The sequence below is a fragment of the Ambystoma mexicanum genome, chromosome 7q (assembly GCF_040938575.1).
Source record: "Ambystoma mexicanum isolate Mex_15411 chromosome 7q, UKY_AmexF1_1, whole genome shotgun sequence".
NCBI lineage: Eukaryota > Metazoa > Chordata > Amphibia > Caudata > Ambystomatidae > Ambystoma > Ambystoma mexicanum.
This window is the reverse complement of record NC_090941.1, coordinates 1054507031-1054529910: the sequence shown is the minus strand read 5'-3', so window position 1 is coordinate 1054529910 and position 22880 is coordinate 1054507031.

Below are 22880 nucleotides of genomic sequence, written 5' to 3'. Positions count from 1 at the left end.
ATTTATTGCAGCTGGTGCTAATGTTGTTCAGGGAATGTAATGCCATCCATATCTTGTAGCCTTGACAGCGGGTTCTATCTCACAAATTTGCTCTCTGTTCAGCCTGAATTCAACTCAGCTCAGCTCTTGCTGAGAGGCTTATGGCCTGCTGTAATTTTCCTAAACCATTATGCGATTCCTAGAGTGTTCATGTTTTTCTATATTCTCCAGAGGTCAGTCACCCTTGGCTCTGTCAGGTCCCATAGGTGCTCCTGCTGTTCCATAAGGTTATTTGGATGTAAGCCTCTGCAAGCTTTACTCGGTTTCTGCGATGCTGCATTTAGCTAACGGCATAATAAGAAAGCAATGACAGTATGTATCTGTCCTATAGAACTGTACGCTCATGTTCTTCGTGTATTCCAGTGTTTTTTTTATGTCCCAAAGTGCAGATGGCACATGTGCTTCATGTCCAACGCTGCTAAATCGTGGTATCTCTATCGACATCAGCAACATGGCTTCTTGCTGCTTTAATCGATACTGTCAATTGAGATGTCTTTGGTTGCAGCCTGGGGCTCCTCATCCACTCTGCACCACAACTGGCTTATAGGGCTGGCTAAGGGGCTACCTTTCGACATACTTGTCAATCATTGAAGCACTAGTATTTGGTCCAAAATAGTATGGGCGCTAGCAGCATCTCCTGGCTTTCGTCCATTTCATGTATCATATATAGGAGGGGTAGGAGGTGGCAAAATTCCCAAACCCTCTTCAGTCCCCCCTCTGGTCGACTTGTCGACCACATCCTTATATGACAGTCCTTTTTCTCTGGGCTGCAATATCTTCATGATTCCTCCAAGGTGTCTGTAATAGTTTGTGTGGTCATCGAATGACCAGTGCATGTAACAGCACACTCCTTTGGGGTTGCACCAAAACCACTTCCCTTCATAGGACTTTGGGTCATGCAGGTTTGCCCAGCTTTATGGACCCATTTCTAATGTCTTCATGTAATTGTCTTCATATGGGAATGTTCCTTTGGACATACATCTCAATGTTGCTGTCTTTCCTTGGAATCTTCTTTGCGTTTGCACCATTGTGAGATCCATCAGGTACTGTGCCCTTGCTGCTGGTGTTAGTGAGATACATGTCTACCTGTCTGTATCAACACTGCACTTACCTCTCCTTACCTTATCAGCAGTGTCCTCTCGTCCACCTGACATGGTCATCCCACCTGCTTGGGTTTGGTAAGTGTTAGTAGAGGATACAGCGGTAGCAGTAACAACAACATATAATTGCCAAAATATGAATCCCATCAAGCCAATGAGAATCAACAGACATGACATAACAATAATTTTCTTTATTGCTCTCTTAATTTCCACTTACACTGTTCGATCCTTGCAGCCTGGTGATACAGTTGCCCGCCTGAAATGCGTAAAAAAAGGTGTTACTGTGTTAGTACTGTCAGTGCCATTAACCTCCGCCGCCGAACAAACAGTCACTAATGGCGAAGGCGAATACCTCCTCGAAAATCATCCTTACTGAGGGGTCTCTTAACACTGGGGGATCACTGTGCTCAGGTTGTGGGTATGTTTGAGCCAAGTAGTCTACAAAGACAAGATAATATAGTGCAGGGGATCATGCCCTAAATCGTCTGGGTCTTCTCACATAATGGACAAACTGATCAGAGAAGGTTTCTGGGTGATGGGTGGAAGGTAACATCAGTGAAACAAACAATACAGTCCCCATGGCATTTTCATAGACCCTGCTTGTGCGAAAAAGAAAATAACTAACATACAGTGTATCTTTAGTCGATCTGTACAAGTATTCCAGTTGCTACTTCTGCTGCTTGGGATCTTGTGATCATGGGGTGTCCGGGTCTCCCTAATTGGGTAATGTCTGCACGCACTTGTAGTTCATCAAGGTCCTGAACATTGGCCCTGTCGGTCACAGAAACTCTGTTGCCAGGTGAGGTCACCGCTTTGCAGGCCTGGAGGTCATGAAGGGGATACCAGATGGATGTACCTACTAGCTTAACAGCACAGTCTGCTACGGCCTCAACCACTTGAGGTCCAGTGAATCTAGACACACTCCATCGCCACACAAAATTTTGCAGGAGAACAATATCTCCCACTCTCACAGGATGCTTTAGTTCACAGTTGTGTGGTGCATCATCGCAGTCGATCTCTTCACCGTCTTCTGGGTGTCTCCAGATTCACTCTATCTGGTGAGAGATAAAAGAGGCACTAGTAAACAAAGAAGTAAGGTAATCGCACATCTCCTGTCCTAACACATCTGCACTATTTTCATAGTCTTTCAATGCTCTTGTGGGAGGAGCCAGGGGAAAATGCATGCACCATCCTGTCACCACCTCATGGGGCATTAAATGGTGGTCGGGCCCCGGCTTATTGCGCAATTCAAACAAGGCCAAAGGTAAACAATGCAACCACATTTTTTTCTGTGATCTGCTGAGTTGTGCCTATGCACTCCTTTTGGAGTACATTCAGACATTCACGCAGACAATTTGCTTGTGGGTGGTACGCATGGGTGAATTTATGATTAATGCCTAGCAGAGTTGTGATGTGTTGAAATAGTTCATTGGCGAAGTGTGGGCCGTTATCAGACCGCAGGACCTCACACATGCAACATCTTGGGAAAACCTCCTTGACCAGAAACATGGCTGCTCTAAGGCTGTCAGCATGTGATCAGGGCCCTGCCTCTATCCACCTAGAGAATGGGCAGACAACCAACATCATGTAGGGTATCCTTGGGAAACTTGGATCATATACACGTAATTAACGTGGAGATGCAGAAAGGTGCCCACAGGTTTTGGTATGGCTCCTCTCACAACTCTCAAAGTGTGCCCTGCTGTAAAATGCTGGCAGGTCAAGCAGTTACTTATGAAATTAGCTACATGTTCATTCAAATTCAGAAAAAAAAATGTTTCTCCAATGCGTGTAGCAATTACCTCCTTCCCTTTGTGTGTTGGAAAGTGCAATTGTGCTAATGCTGTCTTCAATAATGCTAGTGGCATCACCACTTTCTCTGTGTTGTTCTGTCGCCATAGGGCATAGGTTGGAGACACGGATCACCCTCTCTTTACCCGTAGCTCCTTCTCCTGTTGGGGCAGAGCTTTGTCGGGGGGAAATTCTGCCGGGGTCGGCCGGGCCGTCCGCAGACCTCCAGGCAGGGAGGCCCCAACTCCTCCCGTGTATCCCAGATGAGATAGAGTATGAGACACACACAAGAAGCAAGGTGACTCTGCTGTTTATTAGACAAAACGGCAGGGATGGGTCAAGGAGCGTACGCGTCCGTCCTGACACACACACAATCGTGGGGCTCGCAGGCCCTTTTTACTGTATTATGACGCGCTACTTGCGTCACTTCAGAAAGTTAACAAAAAACCTATCGCCACTCTTAATTGGTTGCTCGAGTGGTAGGGTTAGTATAGCACACATATAGAGAACAATGTTAGTGGACAAAGGGTAGTCAGGTGATATATCTGGGTTGTCCCTACAATTAGATACATGAGAATTGTTACATGAAGACTCCTGAGGATTGGCTAATATTACTGGCGTCAGTGATAAGAGCCCCATGTTCTGATTGGTGCACCCGTGAGCTTCCCAGCCTGGGACCACCGCTGTTCCCAGCTCTCGGTGTACCTGCAATTTGCAACAATGTTTCACTATGGGTACGTGCAGACAATGTGAGGATTTATTCATAGCTGGAAGGCTGACCGCTCCCACTGTCGCAGATGTCCATTGAGCCTTTCAAGTGTATCTGCCTGTGTCTCGTAGCGAGGGATCCAGACGCCTCTTCTCTCCTGGGTTTGGCATCTCGTCAGGTTCGGCTTGGTCACGTGGGGAGGGACCTTGTGTGAGGCAGAATTGTGCACAATTAATATTGTTTTTCCACTGTGTGTCTGGTTTAATTTGCAGGTGTGACTTTAACGTTGGTGCGCGGCGTGCGAGGTTGCAACATCGTGCCTTTGATGATTTGTTCTTGGAATGTGGGTTTGCAACATTGCGACCTTGGCTGGTTGTTTCGCCGAGCTCATTCTGCAGGATCAGCAATCTGACTCTTGCTTTGTTAATATCCACGGGAGCTCTTGTTTGAGGCCTACTTGGGCCTGGTGCATAAGTGGCCCGTTTGGTGCACAGGTGCTTTAGGTTATAGGAGCATATAGTTCCATGACCAGTATCGTGTCTTCATTATACTTCTCATGATGGTAACTGGTTTCAAGAGAAGCGTGAGCAAGCTTGTAGATGAGTTCATGGCGCGTCTTGCGTTTCTGCATTCTGAAAGCCTATGTAAAAATAATAAAGATGCACGTCCGTGAGTATGCCTGTCGCCTACGTCATAGCACTGAGTATATTCTTCGTGTAGATCGGTGCAGGAGTGTCCAGTGTGTATATTTGTATAGATGTGCTTCCCGTTGTCTAGGTCGTCATGGCATCTCTAACGACCTGGAGGTTTTAGTCTAATTGGTCCGTGCTGTAGGTGTCGGCATGGCCAGTGCGGGCTGCTGGGCAGGCAGATGGACACATCCATATGTTCCTGTACCAGGGTATCTGGTCGTCTGGTAAATAGACAAACTCTTCTTGTGGCGGGTGTCTGGGTCGTGATCCTTTAGGCCAAGCGCGAGAGGTGAAGGACGGGAGCCTGGTCTTCCATTCTCCCACTTCAGTCCCCCCTCTGGTCGACTTGTCGACCACAAACATATCCTTCTCGTTATCTCCTCTTACTCGCCATATCTTAGTTATTCCTCCTAGATGTCCATAATGGTTTACATGATCTTCAAATGACCAATACATATATTCACAGGTTCCTCCAGGAGTACAGTATACCCATTTCCCTATGTAGCTCCTGGGGTTTCTTGGGTTCTCGATCTTCACTGATGGTGGGTCTAGATGGTTGGTGATGATTTGGGTGCGCAACTTCTCCCTCTCCTGTATTATCACACCTGTATGTTGGCCGTCATCTGCTGGCATCAAGGGGTGCATTCCCACCATTTCGAGCAATTCGTCAGTGGTACGTGCCTTCCGGGCCTTCCAAAATCTAATTATGATCAGCGTAGCTCCAGCCAAAATAGTACAACCCACTATTATTTTCAGTCCATCTGACAGCCAGGATGGCATCCATGACCATAATAGTGAAAACCAGCTCTTATCCTTGTTTACACCGTTACTTTCATCCATCATTTTGGAGTGCATCTGGGCCAATTGTGAAACTGCTTCTGTCAGTGTACCATTGTCAGCATCGTTGGCAGGTATGAACGTGCAGCATGATTGTCCTATCTTTGCACAAACTCCTCCTTCCATTGCTGTGAGAAGGTCCAACACATATCTGTTCTGGAGTGCTACCATCCTTATAGCTCGCAGCTCCTCCTTTATTGCGTTAAACCCATTTACTGTAGAATTGATGGTCATCATTAGTTCCCATCTAGTTATTCGGAGCCATTTTGCGTTTGCGTAAGCCTGCAGTCCTGGGTGTATTATTGAGGAGAAGAACATTGCTGCTCTGCTGAATAGTCTGTGTTCTGGCGGTATTGAGGTTAGTGCCGTTTCCGACCTTCCCCACAGGTAATTTCCTGTCAGTGGCTCTCCTTGTCTTTTTCTTCTATTTAGGACAGTATCATTGCTGTTGGTCTTGTTCCCTTGCTCCTCCTGAAGTGGTGCAGATCTCTTTTTTCTCTTGTCCCCTTCATCCATTTTGGGAAAGTTCGCCACATTGACATGCTTCTTGGGTACCACTAGTGATGGTACATTGACGTGCACCATTGTGCACACACCATTCCACAGGGGAGGCAGTGTATGGTATGCCTTTTCTCCACAGGCCCAATAATGGTCCATTATTACTGCGGTTCCTGCTCCCCCCTCAGGTAACTCCATCACACTTGCACAATTGGTGTTATATCCTACGTCCACCTCTCCTTTATGCTGGTAGCATACCTTGGGCGCAGTCAGCGGTAGTATTGTTATTGGGTCTTCATCTGTTTCTACCCACGTGAGCATTGGTACATACTTGATCCACGTCGTCCAACATCGGTGATTGTGTGTCTTGATAGTTGAGATAGTTTCTTTTGTTACCATGTTGCTGCCAATCACTCCTATCTCCCAGCTGTTATCCAGATACACCTTTCCTGTTATCGTCACCAGCGGCCTCTCCCAACATCCTTGTTTACCCGGAACTTCAGTGGCGTACCAATCACATGGTAGATACTGCAGTGTTACTTTCTTTGTTTCTCCTTTTGCAGGACCACTTGTTATGTATCTGAATGCTTCAGCATGTAAACTGCTCTTGTGGTAACTCAAATAGGTCTTGAGGAAGTTGTTTTCATATGGGTATGAGTCTCGTGTTTTCCATGTCATGTGCACTACTGTCCCTTGAAATCTTCCTTTCGTTTGGAACAGTGCCAAGTATATTATGCACTGTGCTGTCTTTTCATCTATTTCTGTGGCAACAAATGTTCGTGAAGCACTCATGGCGTACGGTATTAATGAGCAAACGTAGCAGCTGTCCTCAGTTGTCTGCTTACCAATGCGGGTCATGTGTTGGTACCATATGTTGTTTGTGACGTGTGCTGAATCTTGTATATAATTATCAATACCTTTATTGTCTGAGTATGTGCTGCGTTTAACTCTATTTTGCTTGGGTGCAATGTTACTACTATCACCTGACGTAACACCTGTTGCAGCAGGGGACGGGGGTATATTAGGTTTGGGTGCAGCAATAAAATTAATAGCATAGCTGTACTGCCATACAGAGGCAGCCAAGAACCCGGTGATCATCAAAATCCCTATTATTTTTATTACATATGCTAATCTCACCGGCATTTTGCTCTTACCATGCTGCAGTCCTGGCAGCGTATTCTTGCGACGTTAAAGTTGCCCGCCTAAAAATTCTCAAAATGCTTGTTATTAAATGTTAGTTGTTGGTTTCCTTTAAGCTCTCCCTATCAAATAGTCATTCAGTGCCCAGGCGAAGAGCTGTTCCCACGCTACTCTAAGTGATCTATCTCTTAGGACCGGCAAGTATGGGCGGAGGTGGGGCATGGAATATTCTATGGCCAAGAGGAATGCTGTGTAGTAGACACGTACCCTCCTCCTTTTTAGGTACGTTGGCCTTTTTATTTCGTATACAAATTGGTGTGACAATTCTTCTGGGTAGTTATCGTCTGGGAGTACCATCTACGCCTGGGCAGTGAACTTGTTAGTTAGCTATTTTCTTAACAATACAATAATACGCAGTTCCTGTATGTGCGAGAGAAAAAGAGAACATTCACGTGTTTACATGTGTATTTGTGCAGGCAATGTCCTTCGGTTCAGTTATAACTATACTTGGGGGTCAATGGCGGGGGGTTTAGGCTCAGTTGGCGGAGGTATTTTTACTCCTTGAGCGTGTGACCATGGGGTGGGCAGTATGGGGATCACCCCTTTCTTCGTCAGTTATTGTCTCCGGGGAAGCTGGGTAGTGACACGGTAAGGGAACAATTGGGTCGTTGTCTGTGGTAGAACTTCCTTCCGCTGTTGGGGATGTTGTTGTTGTCCTTCCAATGGACCTGTCATTGGCGCTGGGGCGGGTCTGCAGTTTGTAGATCTTTACATCATGTAGGTGGTTCCAGGCACGCTTGTCCTTTAGTTTTACTGCTCTTGTTGATACGTCCTCTACCAGATGGGGGCCAGTGAACCGCTTATCGTTCCACCTCCTATTGAAATTGCGGAGTAGCACGTGGTCACCTTTGGCAAGTTTGCACAAGTTCTCCTTTTCCAATTCTGTACTGGCGCCTTCTTCTTGATTGCTGGTAGACCCGCCCCGTGTGCGCTCGAGCTGTTGAGACACAAACACAACACTAGTAATCAAAGAAGACACATATTGATACATTTCATCACCTAACACACTCGCTGAACTTTCGTGGTCAGTGAATGCCCTTGACGTTGGCGTTAGGGGAAGGCGCATTTGACGTCCAGTAACCACCTCGTGAGGGGTGAGGTGGTGGTCGGACCCTGGCCTATTCTTCAATTCAAATAGGGCTAATGGAAGGCAATACAACCAGCTTTTCTTTGTTGTTTGTTGTATTTTTGCAATTGCCTCCTTCAATAGGCCATTCAGGCGTTCACATACACCGTTAGCCTGTGGGTGGTATGCACATGCAAATTTGTGTTTTATGCTCAGCAAGGATGTGATATGCTGGAACATTTCGTTTGCGAAATGTGGGCCATTGTCTGACCTTAACACCTCGCACACTCCCCACCTGGGGAAGACCTCCCTTACTAGGAATTTGGCTGCTCTAAATGCATCTGGGTGTGAACAGGGCCCTGCTTCAATCCACCTAGAGAATTGGCATACTACTACAATCATATACCTATTACCTTGACATATGTTGATCATATCAACATAGTCAATGTGAAGGTGCCGAAAAGGTCCCTCTGGCCGGGGTATGGTACCTCTTATCACTTTTAGGGTATGACCGGCCGTAAACTGTTGACATGTGAGACAATTGCTGATAAAATTCGACACATGAGAATTTAACTCGGGACAGAACCAATCTTCTCTAATTCGTGCTGCAATTATTTCCTTGCCTGTATGGGCTGGGTGATGTAATTGGCTCAGGGCGGTGTTTAAAAGTGCCAATGGTATTACAACTTTTCCAGTGCCACCCTGGCGCCATAGTGCGTCGGTTGGTGACATTGTACATCCTCTTTTTACCCATATTTCTTTTTCGGCCATTGGTGCAGCCGCTTGTAGCTCCATAATCTGCGTGGCTGGGAGATGGGTGTACCCTTCTTTTATCAACATCTCCCTAGCCATTCCCCTCCCTCTCCCTCTCTGTGAGTCTGTGGGGTTCCATATCTCACCAAAGTATGCAGCATATTTCGCATGTGCGTCTGCTGCTGCATTCCCTTTTGAGACGTGGTCTTCACCATTGGTGTGTGCGGTGCATTTTACTAGGGCTAGTTCTTGGGGGTCGTTTATTACTTCAATTAGTTCAGCCAATAAGAGGGCATGTTGCACTGGAGTGCCATCAGCTCTCCTAAACCCTCTTCTTTTCCATTTTGATAGCCCTGAGTGGACAGTGGATGTAACATATGCACTGTCGGAGTATATGGTTACTCGTTTGTCAAAACTTTCCTTCAATGCCAATATTAGTGCAACCAGTTCCGCGGCTTGAGCATAGTAATGCTGTGGTAGTTGTACACATTTCATAGCCACACACACCGGCGCCTCCATCATTTTTACCACTGCTGCCCCAGTCCTCCGTATCCCATCTCCTTGATCAATAGTTGATGACCCATCAATAAACAAAAGCTCACCTCCCTCTAGTGCGTTTTCTTCAACTTTTCTAGTACATGAGTACATTTCAGTTATTTGGGTGCAGTCATGGGTGTAATCTCCCTCCTCTATTACTTCTGCTAGGAACCTTGCAGGGTTAACCGTGCTACATCTAACAATTGCTAGTTCAGCTCTAGACAAAATTATCTCATAACCTGATGCCCTCTGCGTTGTTAGTGTGGACTTAGGTTTATTCAATATTGCAAATAGTGCATGTTCCACAAACAGTGTAGTTGGACACCCCATGGTTATTGCTGATGCTTTTTCCACTGCAAAAGCAGCTGCTGCGAGACCTTGTTCGCAAGGGAAGTGACCTAACATCACAGGGTCTAAGTGACCGCTGTAAAATGCTACTGGTTTATAGCCCATGCTCGTTTTTTGGGCCAATACTGCTTTCATCACTGCTGAGTCGCAATGTGAAAATATAAAAAATCGTCGCTCGTAGTCTGGGGATGCCAGTACTGGAGCAGTTGATATTGCGTCTTTCAATTCATCAAAGGCCTCCCTCATTTCCATAGTCCACCCCAACTTTTTCTCCCCTTTATTGGCTTCCCTCAAACCCTCAAGCAGGGGTCCTATGTATGAACTGTAATCAAATAACCATGCTCTACAGTAGTTGCACAGCCCCAGAAATTGCTGCAGTTCTCTCACAGTCTGTGGCATTGGAGTGCTTGAAATGGCCTGTGTGGTGCAATCTTTCTTCCATGTTGGGATATCAGTTGGCCAATGTAAAGTACCTGTTCCTGACAGTATTGTATCTTTTCCATGTCTACCTTATACCCTTTTTCAGCCAATATCGTCAACATTTTTAAGGAGTCCTCTCTGCATTTACTTTCGTTTGTACTGCAAATGATTATGTCATCCACATACTGTAACACTGTGCTTTCTACTTCAACGTTACCCAAATCCATCTGTATTTCTCTATTGAAAATTGAGGGTGATTCACAATACCCCTGTGGCAATCTGGTATGTTTCCACTTTGTATTTCGGTAAGTGAAGCTTGTCAAATCTTGTGAGTCTGGGTGTAATGGTATTGAGAAAAAAGCATTTTTAAGGTCAATCACTGTAAATCGTGATGCTTCTGCTGGAATGCCACACAATATTGTGGCCGGGTTTGCTGTTACTGGATACTCTGCTTCTACTATGTTGTTCAAGGGCCTGAGGTCCTGTATGAAGCGCCAAGACCCCCCTTTAGCCTTGCGCACTGGGTACACAGCCGTGTTACATGGTGATTCTGAGGGGACCAATATGCCATTGTTTATAAGGGCCGTTATGGTTTCATATATGCCCTCATCTGCCTCTTTTGACAGTGGGTACTGTTTCACTCTTGGTAGTATGGCACCTTTTTTCAATTTTATCCTTACACCCCCTATGCTTTTTATGCATCCCACGTCATAAGGGCTAATAGTCCATAATGATTTGGGCACCTTTGACATATCCTCCTTAAAGAAGGGGACTGGGGTGCATGCAGGTGCCTCAAGTGCCATTGCAATTTACTGTGCTACTTGTTTGTGAGCCACTCTTAGCCATATTTCTACGCTCATCATGAACACCATTTCACCTTCCTCCTTTTCTTCTGCGAACAGCTCCTCATCTGACACCTGGGTCAGCCTACATCCTTCTGCTAGTGCTATCACTGCCCTCCATGCTCTTCCTTCTTTATCTTGGGCGTGCACAGCAATATAATCAGCTGTTGCAATAATGCTCTCAATGTCCATTACAAACACCTTTCCTTCTGGTTCATTAACAGGTGTTTCTGGTCGGAACAGATAGGCTGCTGGCCTCCTCCATATTTTCCCTTCTATCCCTGGCATCCATGCAAATGCCATGTCTGTTCCATACTGGAATAGCTCGCCATCTTCTGGTTCCGCCCTAATCGCTGTCTGTCCACAGTATGCTTGCATAATCTGTCGTGCTGCGAGCATGTTAATCCCTGGAGTAGAGCAAATTATGCCATCCTCTGTAAAGGAGATCGTCATATTCAACCTGTTCATTATGTCCCTCCCCACTATATTTACTGGTGAGGCACTATAATATAAAAGTGGAACCGACAGATCATAATCTCCAATAGATAAGGGAACGTTATCAGTAAAGGGAACCAACCCTTTAGCCCCAGAAAATCCTTGGGTGTTCATGGCTTCGCCTGACATCTTAAATTTACCTTCCCTTATGCAAGACCGGTGTCAACAAGGAATGATAATTTTTTGTCACCTATCGTTACCTCTATGCGTGGCTCCTCCGCACTATTAGGTGTTACTGACAGGATGGGACACACCAAGGCCGTCTGTGGGCTGTCCTATTGGGGGTACAATGATTGGCCATTCCCTGTGTAAGGGTTGTGTCCCAAGACCGTCACCCTACCCAATTGCGTTTGTTGAGTTTGGGGTTGTTGTGTTAGCGCTACTTGTTGTTGTGGCAGTGGCTGTTGTTGTGTTATTTGTTGTTGTGGCAGTGAATATGTTTGTGGCTGTTGTTGTGTTATTTGTTGTTGTGGGTCACCTCCTTGTTGTAATGTCTGCTGTTGTTGTATGCCCTGCTGTTCTTGTGAGGTCCTAGGTTGTGCCTGTTCATTCCATGCTGGTGTTCCTGGCCTGACCCTACACGTACGTGACATGTGTCCTAATAATCCACAACTCCAACACACGGGTGGTTCCCTGCTTTGCCATGGGAAGTTCCCTGTGTTGTCCTGGTATACTGGTTGCCCTGTTGGGTAGGAATTTCTAAGTCCTCCCACCTGCTGTTGAGTATTATATCCGTATCCTCTCCCTCTCATAAATCCCCCTGTTATAACTAAAATACCCAGCTCCTTGCATTGGGTACCCTCCTCCCATGTTTGGTGCTTGTAATTGCAGTGGCGGCACTTGTTGTGTTATAGTCTGTGGAGGTGCTATTTGAGCGGGATCTTGTGCAGCCACTACTTGTGTGGGGCTTTGGGCCATTGGTGTGGGCGTAGTTATTAGTGCCCCTTCCATTGTGTATTTAGTAAGTTTTTTCTGTACTAGTTTAGCCTCTTCTGTTTTCCTGTCCTCTTCCTTTTGTTTCATTTTTCCTTGCCATGTCCTGCAGTGATGTACTATAGTCAGTTGTATTTCTGGCCATGGTTTTGCTTCCATTCCCACTACTTTCTTTAGTTGTTTCTGAACTCCTTCTGGGAGCCCTTGTACTAGTATATAGCAGTAGCCTCTCTGTGGAAAACTGAATTTAGATATGGGCCCAATATCCTCTATGAAAGCCGCATTTGAAGTGTGCCCATTAGCCACGCTGTGAAAGCTGCATTTAGAAGTGCTACCAATAGCATCTGTGAAAGTTGATTATAGAAGTGTATCCAATAGACACTCTGGAAAGTTGCATTTAGAAGTTCGCCCAATAACCTCTCTGGAAAATTGAATTTAAAAATGTGCCCAGTAGACGCCCTGCGAAAATCGCATTTAGAAGTGTACCCAATAACTTCTGCGAGAGTTACACTTAGAAGTGTGCCCAGTAGCCTCGCTGATAAATTGAATTTAGAAATGTTCCCTATAGCCTCTGTATGGAAAATTGTACTTAAAAGTTTGCCTAGTTGCCTCTCTGTGGAAAATAGAACTTAGAAGTTCGCCCAGTACCCTATCTGGGAAAGTTGCATTTAGAAGTTTGCACACTGAAAGAGCATATAACCAGTCATACCACACCCCACGCTTACTCTCTCCTTTACATCACCACTCAACTAGAACACAGAGATACTATGACACCATTCGGTATAACTGTTCTCATACGAACATCCGCCGCTTACTCCACATCATTCTATGTAAACACTGCTGATCTCACACCCTCAGCCAGGCGTTTTCCCCAGGCCTAACGCAGCCACATCTGTTCCGGATTAATCCTGCCAGAACGAACACATTCTCCTGATCTCTCAACCACCACACCTACCGATAAGAATCAGCTATTACACGCGTACCGCACGAGCTGCACACATATCCGGTGCACACACGCACCTTTTTGACTCTCCCTACCCTCTCTACTGATCTGAACTTCGGTTCCCAAGGGCGTTCAACCTACCAGCGCCTTCAGACCATACCAATGGTATATAAGGCGCTATATAAGTGCAAAATAACAATAACAATAACAATATATGATAAAATATGGCTGGTGTTTTATCCCATTGTTCTCTAGTTTCCATGCGCCACTTCTCTTGGATATCCTGGATATAATCAACAGGATCCTCATTCTCACGCATCTTACGGGAAGTAATTGCTCCTATGTCTGATGTGTCTGGGTACTGTACTCTCAGTGCCTGCCATAGCGCATGTCTGCAGTTTGCAAATGGTGCCCCATCATGCGATGTGTTTGTTATTGTTACCCCATGGAATCCCGCTCTTTTCCAAATGTCATCCGCTCTATCCCCTAATATTGATATTAACAGGCCCTTTACATCTCCTACTGCTAGTTTCTGTCCTGCTGTGTGTTTTTCCATTTCATATATCCACTTACCCGCACCTCCACTTAGTGATGGAAGCCTACATTTTATATTTTCTTTATCCGTATGCTTCCAAGGGACGTACTGTGGTCTAACCCCTCCTCTCTCCAATAGTGGCATTAAGTTGTGTCTTGTGTCACCCTTTACGTTCCATAATATCGAGTCCTCACACCCCTCCTCTTCTTCCGTTTCCTTTACCTCTTCAATTTCGTCCTTATTACCCCTGCTCCTAACTCCTTCTCCATCCTTTCCTCTCCTTTCGTCATTTCCTGTATTTAATGTGGGCGTGTTTATTTGTCTGTCCTGCCTGCGACTAGGGAGGTATCTAAGCAGACATGCATAGGGTGTCAGTTCGTCTATGAAGGGCGCGAGCTTTATTCTGCGCAGCGAGCGTGAGGTGGTTGAGCATGTATGGTGCGATGGGGGAGGGCGTGATGGAGATGGGGATGGTGTGGTTTCATTGGTTTGTCTTTCCACTAGTCCTTGCTCTCCCTCCTCACTTCTCTCCAGGTCCTCCCTTCTCCTACTGATCCATGGCGAGTCTATGTTGGTTCGGGTGAGGTATAGCTTATCTAAGCTTTCTCTTTCACTTTTTCTTCCTTCCCTCTCCACTCCTTCTTCCTCCTCACTACAAAAATCATTCATAAATGGCACCCCCCACTCTGCCTTTTTCCCTTTTATTGTTACTGCTTCTAAGTCTATTAGGTCTATTTCTCCTTTTCCTTTGTCACCAACTGCTCCCCCTAGTGCTGATGTTGTTGCTACTTCTCTACTTCTATATACATCCCCCCATTTTTCACTCTCCCTACTCCTCCCTTCTCTTCCCCCTTCACTTCTCTCCTCCATCTCCCTACTATTTTCCTCCCTTTTTCTTTTCAATTCCTCCATCACTTCGTTGCTCATCTGTTCCAATATTCTTTCATCCTCTTTCTTCCTTTCCCATTTCACCCTTTCTCTTTCTACTATACTTTCTATTACTTTCCCCTCTTCATATTTTTTAGCTGTCTCTGATAGTAACCTCCTCTTCCATATTGCCATTTCCTTCTCTTTTTCTTCTTCTTCCTTCTTCTTCTCTCTCAGCACTACTCTTGATACCCTGTCTGCTGCTGCTTTTACCCTTTCAGCTTCTCTCCTTTGCTCCTCATTTCGTTCCCTTAATTTTTCCAATTCGTTCTTACCTTCTTGCCTTTTCCTCACTCTCTCTCTCTCCTCCCTCTCGAGCTGTTTGATCAGTTCATTCTGCTCATCCCTTAGCTTTGCTAATCTTTCCTCCAAAATCTCTTCCTTTTGCCGTAATAGCTCCTCCCCCCTTATTTCACTCACTCTTGCACTATCTTCGTCTGTTCTCTTTACTACCTCCCTCTCTTCTCCAGTTAGTGAACCTCGTAATTTTAATAATATCTGTGCAGCTACCCACTCATCATTTCCTATCTCTACAGTCTGCTCTTCTCCAATCCTCCCCTCCCCCACTGGCATCTTCCTATGAGCCACATATGGTGGAGGGCTGTATACCGGGTTCGAGTATCCTTCAGCCGCCCTTAACTGTCCTTCTATTTCTCCTAATTCTCTTAAAGGGTACAACCCTCCTCCCTCTGTTTTCACTCCCGGTGTTATGGGTATCTCGTTGCTCTGTTCCATTTTTATGTCGTCTGATTTATCAATCTTTTCGCCTCCCTCTCCTCCGTTCCCTGTATTCTTTGTGCTTTCACGCCCCTTTTTCCCATCCTCTCCTTCTTTCTTAATCTCCTTTTCTTCTGGTGTTTCCCCCATAGTGAACATTCCATTTGGTCCTGGTCGGGACCCCTGGAACATCCTTCATAAGTTAAACACCTCCACATGGCTTGCCAACTTCTTCCCCTTGTATGTATTGTGCAGATGGTTTAGCAGTGAATGTTGGGCATATGGATCGAAACTACCATTAGGCGGCCATGGTGTTAACATTTTGTTATCCGTCCCCTGGGTCCACTCTATGCTGTACTTAATTAATTTCTCCCTATGGGGTGGCAGTGTGGTGCATATGTGTTGTAGTGGGGTAGTGAGGGTGTTCCCCCACCCTCCCGACCCTGTCCTGTATGACATAGTGGTGCTCCACTTGTTACCCTTCCCTTCACTAGCAGTTTACAATATACAACCTTATATTGTTTACCCGGCCCCGTAAGTGTGGGGACTTACGACAATCCTTTGACAAATTATGCAATAAAAAATTATTAAAAAAAATAAATAAAAAATATATATATATATGTATGGTTTATACTACACCCTTACGGCCCCCTGCGGCCGAAGCGCACGCAGCCCCCTGCGGCTGCGTACTCTTTACGACGCTCTTATACAGTCGTCCTGTTTCCCCGTTCTCCTCCCCCTTTTACACTTGCCGTGGCCGGCGTTCTCCGTGCGCAGCCACGCCCCTCTCCCCTTCTCCTTTTCCCAATCCACTCGTTTACCGTTTATCTCCGTGTCCGCTTCCTTATCATATTTCTCTTCCCCACTACTCTAAAAACCAAAGTTCCGTGTGCTCGCGATATCCTATTTAAAAGCCCTACTGGTGACGTCACCGATCTCTTCGAGCTACTGGTACATTCTTCATATGTTCTTTAAGTTCAAAGTACACTTGCAATCTACACCCGCTAACCCTACAGCTGTCTTCCTGTCACTCCTGGAACAAGGTAATCAAATCAATAATATAATCGGACTGCGCACACTGCGTTGCCTCGCGTGTGATACGCCTCTCAACAGGAAGGCTTAACCAGCCAATTATCTCCCGTATTGGGCAACTAGGCAACTAGCTACCGCCTACAGGGAAACGTCATCTACCTATCGAGTTTCTTGCTCGAACAATAGGGAACCTCGTCTACTCATTGATCAATAAATGCCAAATCGTAGGAAACCACACACACCCACCCTTACACGTAGTCGCGACTTAGGCCAATCAGTGTCTTACGAGCGGCCGCGCGTGATGTTTTCGTGCTCCGCCCCCCTCTTTCGCGTGACGTAGCCGACTGCTCTCGCACTCGTTTCGCTACCATTCATTCCATTGGCAACACTAAGTTGTTAGACCTTCGCCGCGCATCTGTACAACACCTCCCTCCTCCCTTATTTACTTCCTCCCCCCTCCCTCACAATTTCGCATTGCTTGTTGTGCGTGTCATGCTCACCAAGTTCTCTCGATGCAGGGCCGCTCGACTGCGTGCACCCCTCCGAGCGGCTCGCCACCTCCCCTCGTCTGGACCACGTCTGGACACTCGCCAACCGCGGGCGGGATACTTCTCAACCGGCTCCCGAGGGCCAATATCCGGATTGCGCTGTCCGGTCTTCTCGCAGCTCCGCGATGGTCCTGTAGTCCTCAGAAGGGGGCAGCGGCAGAGGGGGCCGCGCCGCCGGGCCTCCTCGCAACGGGAGTGCCTGGAAAAGTAAAAAATAAAAGTCGATCTTAAACAGATCTCAGCAGTGCCTCCAACTTGTCGGGGGGAAATTCTGCCGGGGTCGGCCGGGCCGTCCGCAGACCTCCAGGCAGGGAGGCCCCAACTCCTCCCGTGTATCCCAGATGAGATAGAGTATGAGACACACACAAGAAGCAAGGTGACTCTGCTGTTTATTAGACAAAACGGCAGGGATGGGTCAAGGACCGTACGCGTCCGTCCTGACACACACACAATCGTGGGGCTCGCAGGCCCTTTTTACTGTATTATGACGCGCTACTTGCGTCACTTCAGAAAGTTAACAAAAAACCTATCGCCACTCTTAATTGGTTGCTCGAGTGGTAGGGTTAGTATAGCACACATATAGAGAACAATGTTAGTGGACAAAGTGTAGTCAGGTGATATATCTGGGTTGTCCCTACAATTAGATACATGAGAATTGTTACATGAAGACTCCTGAGGATTGGCTAATATTACTGGCGTCAGTGATAAGAGCCCCATGTTCTGATTGGTGCGCCCGTGAGCTTCCCAGCCTGGGACCACCGCTGTTCCCAGCTCTCGGTGTACCTGCAATTTGCAACAATGTTTCACTATGGGTACGTGCAGACAATGTGAGGATTTATTCATAGCTGGAAGGCTGACCGCTCCCACTGTCGCAGATGTCCATTGAGCCTTTCAAGTGTATCTGCCTGTGTCTCATAGCGAGGGATCCAGACGCCTCTTCTCTCCTGGGTTTGGCATCTCGTCAGGTTCGGCTTGGTCACGTGGGGAGGGACCGTGTGTGAGGCAGAATTCTGCACAATTAATATTGTTTTTCCACTGTGTGTCTGGTTTAATTTGCAGGTGTGACTTTAACGTTGGTGCGCGGCGTGCGAGGTTGCAACATCGTGCCTTTGATGATTTGTTCTTGGAATGTGGGTTTGCAACATTGCGACCTTGGCTGGTTGTTTCGCCGAGCTCATTCTGCAGGATCAGCAATCTGACTCTTGCTTTGTTAATATCCACGGGAGCTCTTGTTTGAGGCCTACTTGGGCCTGGTGCATAAGTGGCCCCTTTGGTGCACAGGTGCTTTAGGTTATAGGAGCATATAGTTCCATGACCAGTATTGTGTCTTCATTATACTTCTCATGGTGGTAACTGGTTTCAAGAGAAGCGTGAGCAAGCTTGTAGATGAGTTCATGGCGCGTCTTGCGTTTCTGCATTCTGAAAGCCTATGTAAAAATAATAAAGATGCACGTCCGTGAGTATGCCTGTCGCCTACGTCATAGCACTGAGTATATTCTTCGTGTAGATCGGTGCAGGAGTGTCCAGTGTGTATATTTGTATAGATGTGCTTCCCGTTGTCTAGGTCGTCATGGCATCTCTAACGACGTGTAGGTTTTAGTCTAATTGGTCCGTGCCGCAGGTGTCGGCATGGCCAGTGCGGGCTGCTGGGCAGGCAGATGGACACATCCGTATGTTCCTGTACCAGGGTATCTGGTCGTCTGGTAAATGGACAAACTCTTCTCGTGTCGGGTGTCTGGGTCGTGATCCTTTAGGCCAAGCGCGAGAGGTGAAGGACGGGAGCCTGGTCTTCCATTCTCCCACTTCAGCTTCCTGCAGCTCCGTAATCTGTGTCTCTGGTAGTACATTGTAACCTTCCTTCATCACCATGTTCCTTACTACTCCCTGAGCTCTTTGTCTCTCTTTCAGTCCCACAATTGGCCAAAATACACTACGCATTTTGCATCATAATCTGCAACTTAATTTCGTCTTGAGATCGGGTCTTCTCATTGTGAGTGGCCCTGGCACTTTAATAGTGCTACCTTTTGTGGATATGCAAACACTTCAATCAATCTGTCCAATAATAGCGCATGCTGCACTGGGGTCCCACCTGCTCTCCTCAACCCTCTCCTGAGCCATCGCGCCAGTCCTGAGTGTACTGTTGACATCACGTAGGCGGAGTCAGAATAAATTGTCACCTCCTTCTCAATGCTGCTTTCTAGTGCTAATATGAGAGCCACGAGTTCTGCCACTTGTGCTGAATAATGGGATGTTAGTCAAAAACTTGTAACCACCTCACTTGTCTGTCCTCTTTCAGTCTTACCACTGCAGTCCCAGTATGGCTGATCCCATCAGTTTGATAAATTGTCAATGAACCGTCAATGTACCGCAGATCTCCCAATTGCAGTGCATCCTCCTCCACTTTGCGTGTCTCACTGAACATCTCTATGTTCTTTGTGCAGTCATGTGCATAGTCTCCTGCCTTGGGAATATCCGCCAAAAATGTTGCTGGGTTTACAGTCTTGCATCGTACTATATTCAGTCCTACATTCGAAAGTATCACCTGGTAGCCTGCTGCTCTCTGTGTGGTCAGTGTGCTCTTTGGCTTATGCAGTATTGCAAAGAGGGTGTGCTTCACGTACAAAGTGGTGATGCACCCCATTCTCACTGCCGATGATTTTCTCCACAGCATGTGCACTGCGTCCCTCCTGCACTGATCTTCTGTCTCACTGCAAATCAAAATGTTGTCTACATACCGTAAAAGTGCTCTTTTTCAGATCCATCTGTTTCACTCTGTTGAAGATAGATGGTGACTAGCAGTACCCCTCTGGAAAACGAGTATGTTTCCACTTCTGGATTCAGTAAAGAAAGCTGCTCAAGTCATGTGAGTCTGGGTGTCGTGGCACTGAGAAGAATGCATTCTTCAAATCAATGGCCTTGAAACAGGTGGTTTCCGCTGGAATGCTGCACAAAATTGTCACAGGGTTTGCAGCTAGTGCATACTCTGCTTCTACAACATAATTAAGAGATCGTACAACCTGAATAAATCACCATGACCCTCCGTTTCCCTTGCATATGGGGTACACTGCTGTGTTGCAAGGAGATTCTGATGGTACCAGAATGCCTCTGTCAATCAGCGCTGTGATTGATTCATAAATGCCTTCATCTGCTTCCTTTGTTAGGGAAGCGCTTTACTCTTGGCAAAATCGCTCCCAGTTTCAGTTTAATCTTCACACCCCCTATGCTCTTTATGCAGCCCACGTCAAAAGGACTTGCGGTCCATAAAATGCTGGGTAATTTGACCATGTCCTCCTCCCAGAATGGGGGTGGCGCATCCAGCGCCATAGCCATTCTCTGTGGCACCTCTCTATAGTGTCTCTGTAACCAGTAGGTTACACTCATTTTGAACACCAACTATATTTCCTGTCTCTCTTCCTGAAATAGTTCTTCATCTGTCACTGTGGTCAGCCTGCACTGCACTTACACTGCAATTATTGCTCTGCATTTAAACTGCAATTATTGCTCTGCATGCCCTCCCAGTGTCATCCACCCCATGTACTGCAATCCAATCCTCTCTTGCCAACACTCTCTCTTTTTCTATGGACACTATCATTCCTTCTGGCTCGTTCAATTGTGTTTCTGGCCTGAACAGGTATTTGTTTGGAACTCACCGCACCTTTCCTGCAATGTCTGGCATCCATGCAATGGCAATGTCAGTCCCATATTATAACATCTCTGGGTCCACCGGCAACCCCTCTGCACCGTAAGTCCACAATAAGCTTGACCGATCTGCTTTACATTTAACATGTGTATGCCTGGTGTTGAGCACACTATTATTTTGTCTGTGAATTAAAAGGTCATGTTTAGTCTGCATATGTTTACAGGTGTCTGTCAAGAGTAAAGTAGAGGTAGTGATAAGTTGTGATCTCCTATAGATAGTGAGATATTATCAGTAAAAGGAACAACTTCTCGAGCCCCAGAGAATCCTTGAGTGTTCATGGCATTGCCTAACAACTTAAATGTTCCTTCCCTAATGCATTACCTAGTCACCCTAGTGTCAACAAGAAAGGAAAAAGTTGTGTTAACTATCGCCACTCTTATGTGAGGTTCCTCGCAGGGTTGGGTGTGATCGACAAAATGAGACACATCAAGTTTGTCTGTGGCTGTCCTATTGCGGGTACATGTATAACCAATTCCCTGTAAAGGGGTTGTTCCCTACCACAGTAACTCTCCCCAGTCGTCAGACAGGTACTGTTGCTACTGTATCCACATGTGCTGGTATGTCGTCATTCTATATCTGTGCTAGTTCCTGTGCGCTCCCTCTAATCTGTGGTGCTTGTACATACTGTGGTATTGGTGCTCTATTCTATGGTATCTGCATCTGTGCTTGTGTTTGAGTGTGTGCATGGCATCTGTTGATATGTACCCTGCATCTGCCTTTGTGGTTGTTGATCCTGTATATAATAATCTTCTTGACCACCTTGATATGGTTGCTGGCCTTGCTCTCCCTGATTCTGTTGTGCCCCTCTAAATCGACATACCCTTGAGATGTGTACTAGCTGCACGCAGGTCCAGCACTGTTGCGGCTCCCTCCCTTGTCCTGGAAAACCCCCCAAAAATTCCCCTGGGGTCTGCTGTATCTGATGTCCATATGCCCGAAACCCTCCAGGAAACCCCCCTTGATTGTGATGCATCTGTGTCCCGAATCCTCCTCTTCCTCAAAACCCCTGTTGTGTGCTGCCCATGTACCCTCCCCCCATGGGCGGTGGAAATGGTTGTGGCTGTTGATGCTGCGGTTGCTGCTGTGCCTGAGCGATGGGGCTGGTTATGACCATTATAGCCTAAAACTAAGGTGGAGGAACTTGGGGGTTGCTGATCTGCTGGGAGAGAGTGAAGTGTGTGCAAGTTAGTGTGACCTCGGTTCTCCCCCGCTCCCATCTGTATCTGCCAGGTGTAGTGGTAAAATCGTACCATTGGTAGGTAAATTGGGCCAACCTTATATATATAGGGATAGGGTTGTTTGTCTTTTTCTGCCCTTTTTTTATTTTTGGTGCAATCTCATGCGCCCATATGCCTCTGGACCTGTTTTGATTTGCGCAGTATAAATTGATAAAGTAAAGTAAAGAAAAACATTGGGTATCAGAGTAGCTAATTCATTGTTAGGTCAGCTCACAGTGGATGATGAGCCCAGCAGCACCAACGTAAACGAAGATGGACAGATGAATAGAGACCAATGGCCTGGCATCCCATATAGAGCAGGCCGTACATCTATTGGCCTCGGCCAATCCATGTTGTACAATTGTAATATGTTGATGTCAGAAGTGATACTTTTTGTACTTATAATGTACCACACATGCTAGCGAACCTCAGAACGTTCTGAGGCAGCAGAGTTATTTGTTGCCGCTTTTCTTTTTGTATGGAAATATACACTTGTTATCCTTGTAAGAGCGTCTTGGGCCTTTTTCCCCAGTGGGTTCTGGTATGAGAGTGCACGGGCGTACCTACACTACTGATCCCATGGACAATTTATTTCAGTATCAATTCAGCATGATCCATATTTAGGCTTTTCGGTGTCCTACAAAGTATAGCAAAAGACACACAAACCTATGCCTATTCAATAAAACTGTGGTGTAATGGTGACAATAGATTTAAGGTCCAGCTCTTCTGTTGAAAATATTGGCTTCAGATGGCTCCCAGGTCTCTTTTATCCTCACTGGGAATTTCCATGTCAACACTACTATACACTTACTTCAACTCCATGCCTCTGCAATCATTTTCGAGAAGCATTTTCGAGAAGCAGAGATAATGCCACTAAACCACTATAACAGTAAGAAAGTCCAACTGACAGTTGACATGTGGACCAATACTCAGCGCACAAATTTCAGGGCCATCATCTGACACTGATTTGATTTGAGTTATTTGTATTGCGCACACAGCAAACT